Below are 11,173 nucleotides of genomic sequence, written 5' to 3'. Positions count from 1 at the left end.
TTGTACCCACTTCCTTTCTTCTTCCCCTAGCAACAACTGATTTGCTTTCTGCCTCTATATTTTTTCCTTTCCTTTCCTTTTTTTTTTGCCCCTGATGTTTTGTTTAGATTTGTTTGGCAGCAGATGAGGGTGGATGGGTTTTTTCTTTTCTAGAATTAAACATAAACAGAATTATTTTATTGTCTTACGTGTCTGACATTTTTCTACTTGGTGTCATGCTCTTGATACTCACCCACATTATATTATGCCTCGGCAGTTCATTGCTTTTCATTGCTGAGAAGGGTTCCATTGTATGGATATAATATTATTTGTTTATTCATTCACTGATTGATGGATGTCTGGACTGTTTCCTGTTTAGGGGCTATTGTGAATAAAAAAGTTGTCAACATTATGTACAAGACTTTGTGTGGACATGTATCTTCATTGTTTTAGGTGGCTATCTAGAAGGAGGATTTCTGGGTTGTATGGCAAGTATATATTAAACTTGATTAAAAATTGTCAACGTGTTTTCAAAGTGGTTGTATACTGTGAATTCTCACCAACCAGCAAAGAATGAGAATTCCAGTTTCTCTGCATCCTCACCAATACAAATATTGTCAATCTTTTAAATTTTTGCCATTGTAGTGGCCATGTTGTAGTATCTTCTTGTATTTTAATTTGCATTTTCTTAATGACTAGTTATGTTGAATATTTTTTTCATGGGCTGTTTGCCATCCTTAAAGCTGAGAATTTTTGGTTCAAATCTTTTGCCTATGATGTTTTTTACCACCTGATTTTCTTTTTCTTATTGAATTGTAAAAGTTCATTACATTTAACTAAAAGTCCTTTATCAGATGAATGTTTTGCATATATTTTCTCCCAAGACGTGACTTGCCTTTTTATTTTCTATCAGTTTTTCAAAGAGGAACAATTTTAAATTTTGATTCATCAAATCAAATTATCAAATTTTTCTTTGATGCTTTAGATTTCTGTGCCCCATCTGAGAAATATTTTTTTAAAATTCAAGTTCAGAGATAGGTTTTCCTACATTTTCTTCAGGAAGTTTTATACTTTGAGCTCTTACATTTAGGTCTTTGATCCATTTTGAGTTATTTTTTTATATGGTATGAGGCCGAGTTTAGATACAGCCTGCTGGGACTTTGAGGTTGCATTATATATGTAGGTTAATTCAGAAAGAAGGGACATCTTAACAGTATTGATTCTTCCCATCCCTGAAATGGCATATCTCTCCATTTATTTCGGCTTTTAAATTTTTTTCTCAGCAAAGTTGTTCAGTTTTCAGTGTATTTTCCTTCCCTTTTGTTTGTTAATTGTGTCTAGAAATGCAGTTGATTTTTGTTGTGTACCTTGTATTTTTCAACCTTTTAAAATCCCTTAGTAGTAGTAGAAGTGTTTTGGTGGATTCCTTAGAATTATATCATGTCACTGTGAAAAAACAGTTTTTTCTGTTTTCCATCCAATTTAGTCCTTTTTTTTTTTGTCTTGTTACACTGGGTAGATACAATGTTGAATAGAAGTAGGGATGGACATTCTTGCTTTTTTTCCTAAATGAACATATTCCTGTATGGAATTTTGTCAAATGCTTCTTCTGCATTAATTCGAAGTGATCATATGGCTTTTCTTTTTAAACTTGTTAATACAGTTAATTATAATGATTATTTTCTTTAATGTTAAATCAATCTTAAATTCCTGGGATATGCCTCACTTGTTCATGGTGTATCCTTTGATAGATTTGGTTTGTTAACATTTTGTTAAGGATGCTTTCGACTATGTTATGTTGACTTCCTATTGCCTCTGTAACGATTTACCATGAATTTAGTTTGGTATCATGGTAATTCTGACCTCATAAGATCAGTTGAGAAGTATTCCATCTTCTATTTTCTGAAAGTGTGTGGGTTGATCCAGTATAATTTCTTCTCTAAGGGCTTAGTAGAATTTATCAGTGAAGCTGTCTACTCCTCAGCAAATCCCTTCCTGAATCTCCAGTCTAGATCAAGGCCTCCAGTTAAACTTTCTAAAACACCTTGCGCCTTTTCCTCAGAGCACCCAGTACGATTTCCATTGATTTATGTATTTGTGTGATTATTTGGTTCATATCTGTCTACCAAGGTATAAGGTAGGAGAACACCTGTCTCTTTCACTGATGAATCCCCAGAATCTGCCACTGAACTTGGCATATATTAGTTACTCAGTACCTATTTTTTGAATGAATGAATGCATTCCTGTTCCACGAGACTCCCTTATAGTTTTATAATAAATTCTCTCTCCCCCCTTTTTTAAAATAAGAATACTTTTATTTATTTATTTATTTATTTATTTATTTATTTATTTATTTATTTATTTTAGTAGTTGTCCTTTTTTTTTTTTTTCAGCTTTATTGAGGTATAATTGACAAAATAGGAAGATTTTTTGGATTAAGTTAGCTCAAGTTGGTTTCTCTTTCTGGTAACTGAAAGTGTCTTAGAAGTGGTCAGGGGAAGGCTATTACTTTGTGGAAGGAGGAGGCCGATATTTTGTTTCACGGTTAAGTATAGATAGAAAGCTCCAGGCGTCCGAGGATCATGGGAAAACACAGCAATAGGAAGAAGCCAAGTGTTACGGGCTGAATGTTTGTGTGCCTTCAAAATTCATAAGTTGCAGCCCTACCCCTCAATGTGATGGTGTTTGAAGGTGGGATCTTTGGGAGGTGACGGGGGTTAGATGAGGTCATGAGAGGGTTAGTCAGGGGTTAATGTGGGGCCCTGTGATGGGTTAGCATTAAGGAAAGGCCATGTGAAGACACTGTGAGAAGGTGACTATCTACAAGACAGCAGGAGAGCCCTCACCAGGAATTGAATTTGCCAGCACCTTGATCTTGGACTTCCAGCCTCCAGAGCTATGAGAAATAAATGCCTGTTGTTTGAGCTACCCCATGTGTGGTATTTGTTTTAGCTGCCAGGGCTGCATAAGACAAGTCACATGCTTTCTGTTCCATTCATTCTGCTCAGGCCTGTCTAGACCAGTGTCCACCCTGGAGCTGCTCTGTGGGCATGCAAATGAGCAAGGCCAAAGAAAAGATGCATCAGAGGTGTCAGGGGATGAAGGGGTCGAACTGAAGCCGTCTGCAGCCTTATGTCCTCTACACCCTCCGTGTCTTCACCTGGCTTCTGTAGGTGCGTGCATCGCTTCGCTCCTTCCCCCTAACTTTTCTCCTTCCTGTCCCAAAGACACAGGTGCACACGTACACACACACACACACACACACACCCCTCTCCAACTTTGCAAGTACATTTGCAAACACAGTAGATGCCATGGATAAAGAAAGTCTCTACTTTTTAACTCCTACATTTATTAAAATATAAAGAAATAAGGATCAGCTCAGAGCGAAATTTTACTTCCAATGTGATTTTTTCTTGGTAGGAATTCACAGATAACCTCAATTCCTTGGCTCGCCTCTACCACCTCTAACTTAGAGGGCTTAATAGAATGGTTTCAGGCGATGTAGAAATCCCCGTGGTGCTTGCAGCCAGACTTGTCTAATTCATTGCTGTTGCTCGGAGATCCGTCATCAACTACCAAATCCTGAAAATTTGCAAGTGATCCAAAAAAAAAAAAAAACCCTGGAGAAGAAAGTCAAGGAAAATAAATGCGTCCTCAGAAGGCCTTTGCCCGCTCAATTTGACAAGTGTAGATTATATTGTTAGAAATGCTTTCCAGTCTGCTCGGAAGGGTCCTTGAGAGGAGTCTCTGAAGGAAATGTGCTGTTATACACTGCTCTGCTGTTTATGAAATGACATGGATGCGAAATGAAAGGCTTATCGAGACATCTGGTCCACTATGCCAGGATGGGATTCCTTCTTTCTAGTACTTCATTCAGGCTGCAGTGTTTGGGCATTTTACTGCCTGCAATTGCTTACACACAGCAAAGTTGCACAAGGCCAGGGCAGAGTCCAGCATATCTTTAGATTTACAGTACTTGGTAATTGTACCCAGTAAATGCTTATCAAATGCTTTTTGAATGGTATTAAACTGATAGTTTATCTAAAACCAGATCTTTGGCATATTGAGTGTATTCTAGTTTGTTCATTAATTAATATTTATTATCTGCAATATATAAAGCACTGGTTATCTTATTATTTGATAAATTTTCAAATATACATGAAAACGGATTCATCCATCTTCATAAATATATACGATAAAACAATTGAATGCTTAATAACTGACCTCATGCTGCTTAGCTAAGAAAAATAGAATCAATTCTCTTTTAAAAAATGTAAAACATACTCTGTCTTGTCTCATTTTTTCCTAAAAACAAGTCTTAACAGACACTATAGGCAAACAAACAAAATGACTAATGAGAAAATTGAAAACTTCTAAACCTATAAAATGCTCTTTGTAATAATATATGACAAATCTTACAGAAAAATTAAAAAAGATATATCAGGTTCTATAAAATAGAGATTGAAATAATCAAGAAATTTAAATTTTGTCTCCACATGCACAAAATTTTATCAATAGGAAAAAAAAATTTTTTCAAAAATAAATACATAAACATGTCATGTACAGACTATTTTTAAAGAAATGTTTGCTTATGGGCAATGCCTGCATTTGGGTATGATGAATCTTGAAGACTGACCTTCAAGGGATTGTTATAAGGTGACTTCTGTGTCCCCGAATTGTTATTTTACTTATTTATTCTCCTCTGGAAACTGTGAGAGGAAAAGTGGAGATTTTTCTTAGGCAACACTGAATAAGGAATATGGTAAAATTGAGAATTACAAAAGCAGCGACTTGCCCGCTTAAACAATGCCAGAGTTCTTTCACATTCCTTTAAAATCTTCCCTGGAGTGTTATTAAAGAGAATTCCTTTCCTCAGAGCCCCTGTAGGAAACAGCACTGTGGCCTCCAGAACCAGCCACAGCCTCACCTGTCTCCCGGAACCGCTTACCTGTGTTAATTAGAATGCACTCGGTTCACTCGTGCTGTGACACCCTTTGAAATCTTCAGTGATGTAGGATTCTATCTCTTGATTTTAGTTAACAGTGCTTAGGGAATCCAAATCCTTAAATCCTAATTCCATATCACAATATATCTTTAATCCGAGTTCACACCGATCATTCTGCCATCACCTAGTTTTTCTTTGCAACGAGAAATCTCAAGGGAGAAAATGCCTCAGCAGATCGCCATGCAGAGCTGGCTTCCTGGGCTACGCTGCTACGCTTCCCAGGCTTCTTGGTTGACTTCACAGATTGCAAGGAACTTGTCAGTTTACAATCACTTATTTATTTATTTATTTATTTTTCATTTTTTATGCCTATAGGACCTGGTCTTCCTAGGTGGTCTCCCATCCAAGTATTAACCAGGCCCAATCCTGCTTAGCTTCCAAGATCAGACGGGATCGGGCTTGTTCAGGGTGGCATGGCCGTAGACCCCCCACGCTTCTTAACACTATGTTTTTACCATCTTGAGGTTCTTAATACCTACTGGACTAGGGACCCACATTTTCATTCGGCATCGAGCCCCTCAAATTATGGAGCTGGTCCTGTTGCTACCCGCCCTGCCAAGCAGAAAGCTGGAATTGGATGAAACACTGAAAAAGACTGCCTCGATGGGGCTGAGAACACAGTTTGGGTTTTTTGCTGTGTTTGTTCATATCTACTGAACAGAGTATCTCAGGGGAATCCCCATTCTTCCTGGGAAATAGAAGTGGGATCTCTCAAGCTGCTGGCTCTTACTCTTTACAACGTACCTGAAATCTAATACCTGCTCCAGGCAGCATGAAAGAAAAAGTTAAAAGAGGGAGAAGCACACGAAGGCAGCGAAGTGCCTGTTGCCTCACTCTCCCCGAAGATTTGGCTCCCCTAGAACACAGAGTATAGCCACGTATGTTAACGCCACTTAGTGTTAAATTCTGATATATCAAAGTAAATACGGTCCATATGTTTCTGAATCATTTATATCTAACTCATCAAAATATTATTCTTAAAGGCCCTTGGAGAAAAATCCAAGAAGCCTATAGACGTTTTCCTGACCACTTTATGTGAAAATTAAAAATAGAAAATTGAGCATTAAGCCAAATATCTGAAACCAAGAAGTCGTAGAATGTTGTTGAGGATGCAAAATGTGGCCAAGTGTTTTCGGTTAATCGGGGTGTCCGACTTCATGCTCTCCTGCTCTCATCTCCGGCTTAGACTGTCACTTTCAGCACAAATGTGGCAGCTCCCTTCAGCTCTGGCTGACTTGCACCGTGTGTAAGTCAAGATATACCAGTCACCTCCTCAAGACTGCCTGCTATCGTAACGCGTAGTCCTCAATGGTAGATCTAAACGGAGAGGATAATACATGGTCTCTGACGATCAGATGGCAGGCAGAGTGCCTTTCATTTCTGCCTCTGAGTTTTTGGCTATTTTAAGTGCATCTTTATCCTGTAGGACCGTGATTTTCGGAACCGGGTTTAAGTGCCCATTCATGCCACCGAGGCTGCCATTTGCTCTTTGCTTCCCATTTCGATCCCCAAGGTACACTCATCTGAGCCACAAGGGACTTTTATTTAGCAAAAGGCAGACTTACAACTCTATGCTCTTTAATGGAATTATGACATTGCCCAATCATTGTAACATTGCGATGATAGTATTTTTTTTTTTTTTTGAAACCATGGTGTGGGTGCAACCCACCCAAGGATAAGTTTACAGATATGTCTTATACATGTTTATACCCCCTTATACTTCTTAGCGCATTTCTTTACCACAGAAAAAATCTCTCAGTACATATTTCTATTATGAACACAGTACTTTCAAAACCATGAGTGGAAGCATAGATATTTTTCTTTGTTGTTGTTGTTGGTTTTTTTGTGATAATTTCTAAGTGAGTGCCAGAAAAAATTTTAAAAATCTTTTCCAGTCCTCGACACTATCAAAAAATTTTCTGCTACACAGAAATAGATAGGTCAAATAATCAGGCGTAGCTGCCTGTTTTGATCACTGATGTGTTCCAAGAGTTTAGAATAGTGCCTGGCATATATAGATTCTCAAGAAAAATGTGTTGAATGCCTATCATTAGGAATGGATGGTAGACATTTCTAGAAGCCTTGGCTCCTCACTAAGGATGAAGATTAAGATTTATCACCTACCTTAATCCCTTTTTGCCCTTAACCTAATTAAGAATAGAAATTCTCAAAAAACACACAAAAACTCCTTTTAACACAAACCACTGTAAGTAGGTCAGGTGTAGTCTCTAGACCTAGCATAGAACAGCTTTGGAAAATATTACAATTGATAATAAAACATAGCTGCTTGAATTTATTATTATTTTTAGGAAAGTACAGTAAAGAAGGGATTGACAGCTTTGGAAATGTATTTCCTTTTTCCACAGAGCTCAAATTATTTTTTTCTGCTACATTTCCTTCTAAATCCGAATCGGTTTATTTATACAAATACAGTCACCGTGGTGTCTGAAGCAACACACATCCATTATCATATCACTTATGTGACTATGGGGATAAGGTTTCTTTAATAATCTTTTGACTGCAACTCTACTATTAGCTTTTTCATTTGTTTTCCCAAAAAGGAGTTTTCAAAATTCGGAACAGAACCACGAGATCGTCAAGAGTGGTACTGGATTTTCCTCCTACATTCTTATTAATTTTTGTTAAGATAAATTTTATGACCTCTAAATGTGATCTTTGTCCCTACAATATCATTTGGGGTTGTATTTCAGGAGGCAGTGCAACAGTGACCCAGAATTTAGGACAGGGACGTGTCGCTGCCGGCATGCATGGACTCAACTTCCTTTTCTGTGCATGGGGCAAACACTGCCATTCAGCCCGGCTTTGCCTGTGGCTGCTGTGACCTCAGAACCCTCAGCATAATGCTGCCGTTGCCCACCAACTGCAGCTATTGGCTGTTGGCATCGGCTATCCGCCACCTTTACCCTAGATCCTGTTCAAAATGCCGCTCTGGAGAACACGTCATTTAAAGTCGTTTTTGTGTGATTAGAGTCAGTTTTAGTGGTGTTAGAGGAGATTAGGGCAATTCTGTGGGTGGTCTGGATCTAGACTGAGAGACCTGGGGGCTCTCTGCGGTGCAAGCACCCTAAAAACGGCAGCTGTTCGTTTTCTCTTTGAAAGAGTCTCTGCAGTGTAATGACGAGGAGCCACGCCCTTGTCAGTCAGTGCTGACTGATGATTTCATTAGTTCCTTTGTGTTTCACAGACCACTTAGCAGTTAGGTTTGGCTATGTGACCAGTTCTGGCCAGTGGACTATGTCACCCTTGGGCTAAGATAGTCAAGAGTGATCTCTTTCTTCTTCTGGGGCAGTGACTTTGTCACCCTTATTGAGTTGACAGCCTCATAAGTTGGAGGAACCCTCAATCCCTGAGTCGGCAGGTGGGAAACAGTCCCCAGAAACCTGCATTGGGCCTTTATTTCGTTGAGTTGCTGAGCTCAGGGCTTCATCTGACATTAATGTGCTATATGAGTGCCATATCACCAGCATGTGGCTGGGAAGGGCTAACTCTAATTTCAAGGTCTGACTGACCTAACCCAGCACAAGCCTTGAGCGCGCACCTATACTGTCTGCCTTTTAAGCAAGAAACAAAGGAAAAATACCCCAAAGAAGTGAAAACAGGAATGAGAACAGGTATCTGTATGCACGTATTCATAGCAGCATTCAACCCACATGTCCATCGATAAACAAAGTGTGATAAATACATACAATTGAATATTAGTCAATAATATTGAAAATTAATGAAATTCTGATACATGCTATGACGTAGGTGAATCTTGACAATATTATGGTAAGTGAGATAAGCCAGTCTCTAAAGGACAAATACTGACTTGACTCATGTGAGGTGCCTAGAATAGTCAAAGTCACAGAGACAGAAAGTGGAATGGTGGTTTTCAGGGGCGGAGGGAGGGAGAGAGGGAACCGTTTAGTGGTACAGAGCTGCATTTGGGAAGATGAAAACGTTCTGGAGGTGGACGGTGGTGCTGATTGTACTTAATGCTACCAAACTGCACAATTAAAAATGGTTAAAGCGGTCCATTTTATGCTATGCGTTATTTTACTGCAGTTAAGAAAAACAAGAAGGAAAAAAAACCAACGAGGAACAGAAAGCATTATTTAACTTCAGTTAAAAGCAGCTCTGATCCTTTCGTCTCTCTCGGGCAGATAATTCTCTTGTTTTCTCAGGTCTCTTTTCCCAGGTTCTCCATGCGAGCTTTCCGTGTAAGCGCCCTGTCCAAGGTTGTCGCCCCGTCTCTGCGACTGGACTGATGACGCTGGGAGTGCAGGGACTGGGTCTGTCTTGTTCACTGCTGTGTCTCTAGTGCTGACCGGTACCTGGAACGCGGTAAGGACGCACTCAGGATGCCTGAGCGGAGTGCAGGGACTGTCTCCTTCCTCCGTTTGTGCTCTCAGAAACTGCCAGCTGGGGGCAGCACTGCTCCAGTGAACTCCTCCTGGACACGGTGGGGATGCGGCCTAGGGTCCTTTCCATGCCAGCCTGGGACATGCAATTATGGACCGATTTGGGTGGAATTGTCCGTTTGCCATGTTGACAACCACCAAGAATGAAAGAGCTACCCTCAACGTCATTAGCCTTCTTTCATTACTTGTTATATATTTATTATATATGAATTCTCGATTATTCTTAAATCCATTCATTCATTCAATAAATATTTGTTAAGCACTTGCCATTATCAAGTACTCTTCTAGACAGCAGGTGAAGAAAAAGACCACAAGTCCTGGCCCTCATGGAGTTCACATTTTAGTGAGGGAATACTGTCCCCCACCTAGACAAATAAATGAGTGAATACGGAGTATATTGAGCTGGGGACAAGAATGGATGAGACAAGAGGACAGAAAGAGATAATTTCATTAAGTTCTTTTTTTTTTCCTCTGAAGTTTCATCTTGTTCTTTTGTTTGGGGCATATTCCTGTTTCTTCATTTCCTCTGACTCTCTGTGTTGGTTTCTAGATAAAACAGCCAGCTGTCTCAGTTTTGAAGGAGTGACCTTGTTTTAGAGATGAACCTTTTTGTTCAGTCCGGGCCTAGAACTGGTTGTCTCTCTGACCTTTGCGATGGTCCAAGCAGCCTGTTTTACTGTCAGTGGCTCCCAGTAGTTGAGAGTGTGTCAAGGCCCATCAGTGTCTCAAAAGGGAGTTTATCGGATTCAGGCTGATTGGAAGCCAGACTCTTAAGCATCAGCTTTCAAAGTATGTAAAGATATACAGTCCAGTGGGATTGTGAGCGTAAGCCAAGTGATCTAGAGGTGTTTTCTGGGTGGCGGCCACAAAAATCAAGGTGCCAGAGGACAATTCCATTTGAGCAAACAGCAAAACTTTGTAAAATCTTTCCCAATGTTCCATTCAACATCCCACCTGTTTTCAATCTTGCTTTATTCTCCAACATATCTACAACTTCTCCCCAAAATGGTTTGTCCTGAGGATTTGTGCACGCTTGCCCCTACCTTGAGCAGCTGTTTCTTCCAAACCAAGTCTAGTTTTTCTGGCTACTTTAATTCTCTACCAGCTCTATATACCAGTGGTGTGAATGTATGAATGTGAGTGTGAGTGTGAGTGTGTGTGTGTGTGTGTGTGTGTGTGAGTGTGAGAGGCTGTAAACACTAATATGTATTATTTTACAGTGGCAAACCTGAGGGTGGGATTGGTTAACAGGCATTCTTTGAAAACCATTTGGCCAGAAGTGCAGCCGTGTGTCACAGGAACTAGGAAGCCGTAAGTCATCTGCCATCTCCATCCTGCTCTTTCTGGGTCCACTCATTTCTTCTTCCCTTTGCAACCTTCTATATTCCCCACTCAGTTAACCTGCTTTCTCAGCTAGCCCTGTAGTCTCTGCTCTCCTTAACTGCAGCAGACAGACTGTCCCCACGGAATTCATGTATTAAAACCTAACCCCCAGTGTGATGGTGTTAGGAGGCAGGGCCTGTGGGAGGTGATGAAGTCCTGAGGGTGGAGGTCTCATGAATGGGTTTAGCGCCCTAATAAAAGAGACCCCAGAGCCCCCTCACCCCTCCTACCATGTGAAGATGCAGTGAACCAGGAAGCTGGCCCTCACCAGACACCTTGATCTTGGACTTTCCAGCCTTTGGAACTGTGAGAAATGAATTTCTGTTGCTTATGAGCCACCTAGTCTATGGTATTCTGTTATAGTGGCTCAAAGGACTAAGATAAT

General features: G+C 40.1%; 1 pseudogene; it reads right to left on the bottom strand.

Moving 5' to 3' along the window:
- Positions 1–5,290: 5,290 nt before the first annotated feature.
- Positions 5,291–5,409, bottom strand: LOC112475644 (annotated as a pseudogene).
- Positions 5,410–11,173: the final 5,764 nt, after the last annotated feature.

Source organism: Pteropus alecto, unplaced genomic scaffold, assembly GCF_000325575.1.
Source record: "Pteropus alecto unplaced genomic scaffold, ASM32557v1 scaffold11, whole genome shotgun sequence".
NCBI lineage: Eukaryota > Metazoa > Chordata > Mammalia > Chiroptera > Pteropodidae > Pteropus > Pteropus alecto.
This window is presented reverse-complemented; position numbering and strand designations above follow the sequence as displayed.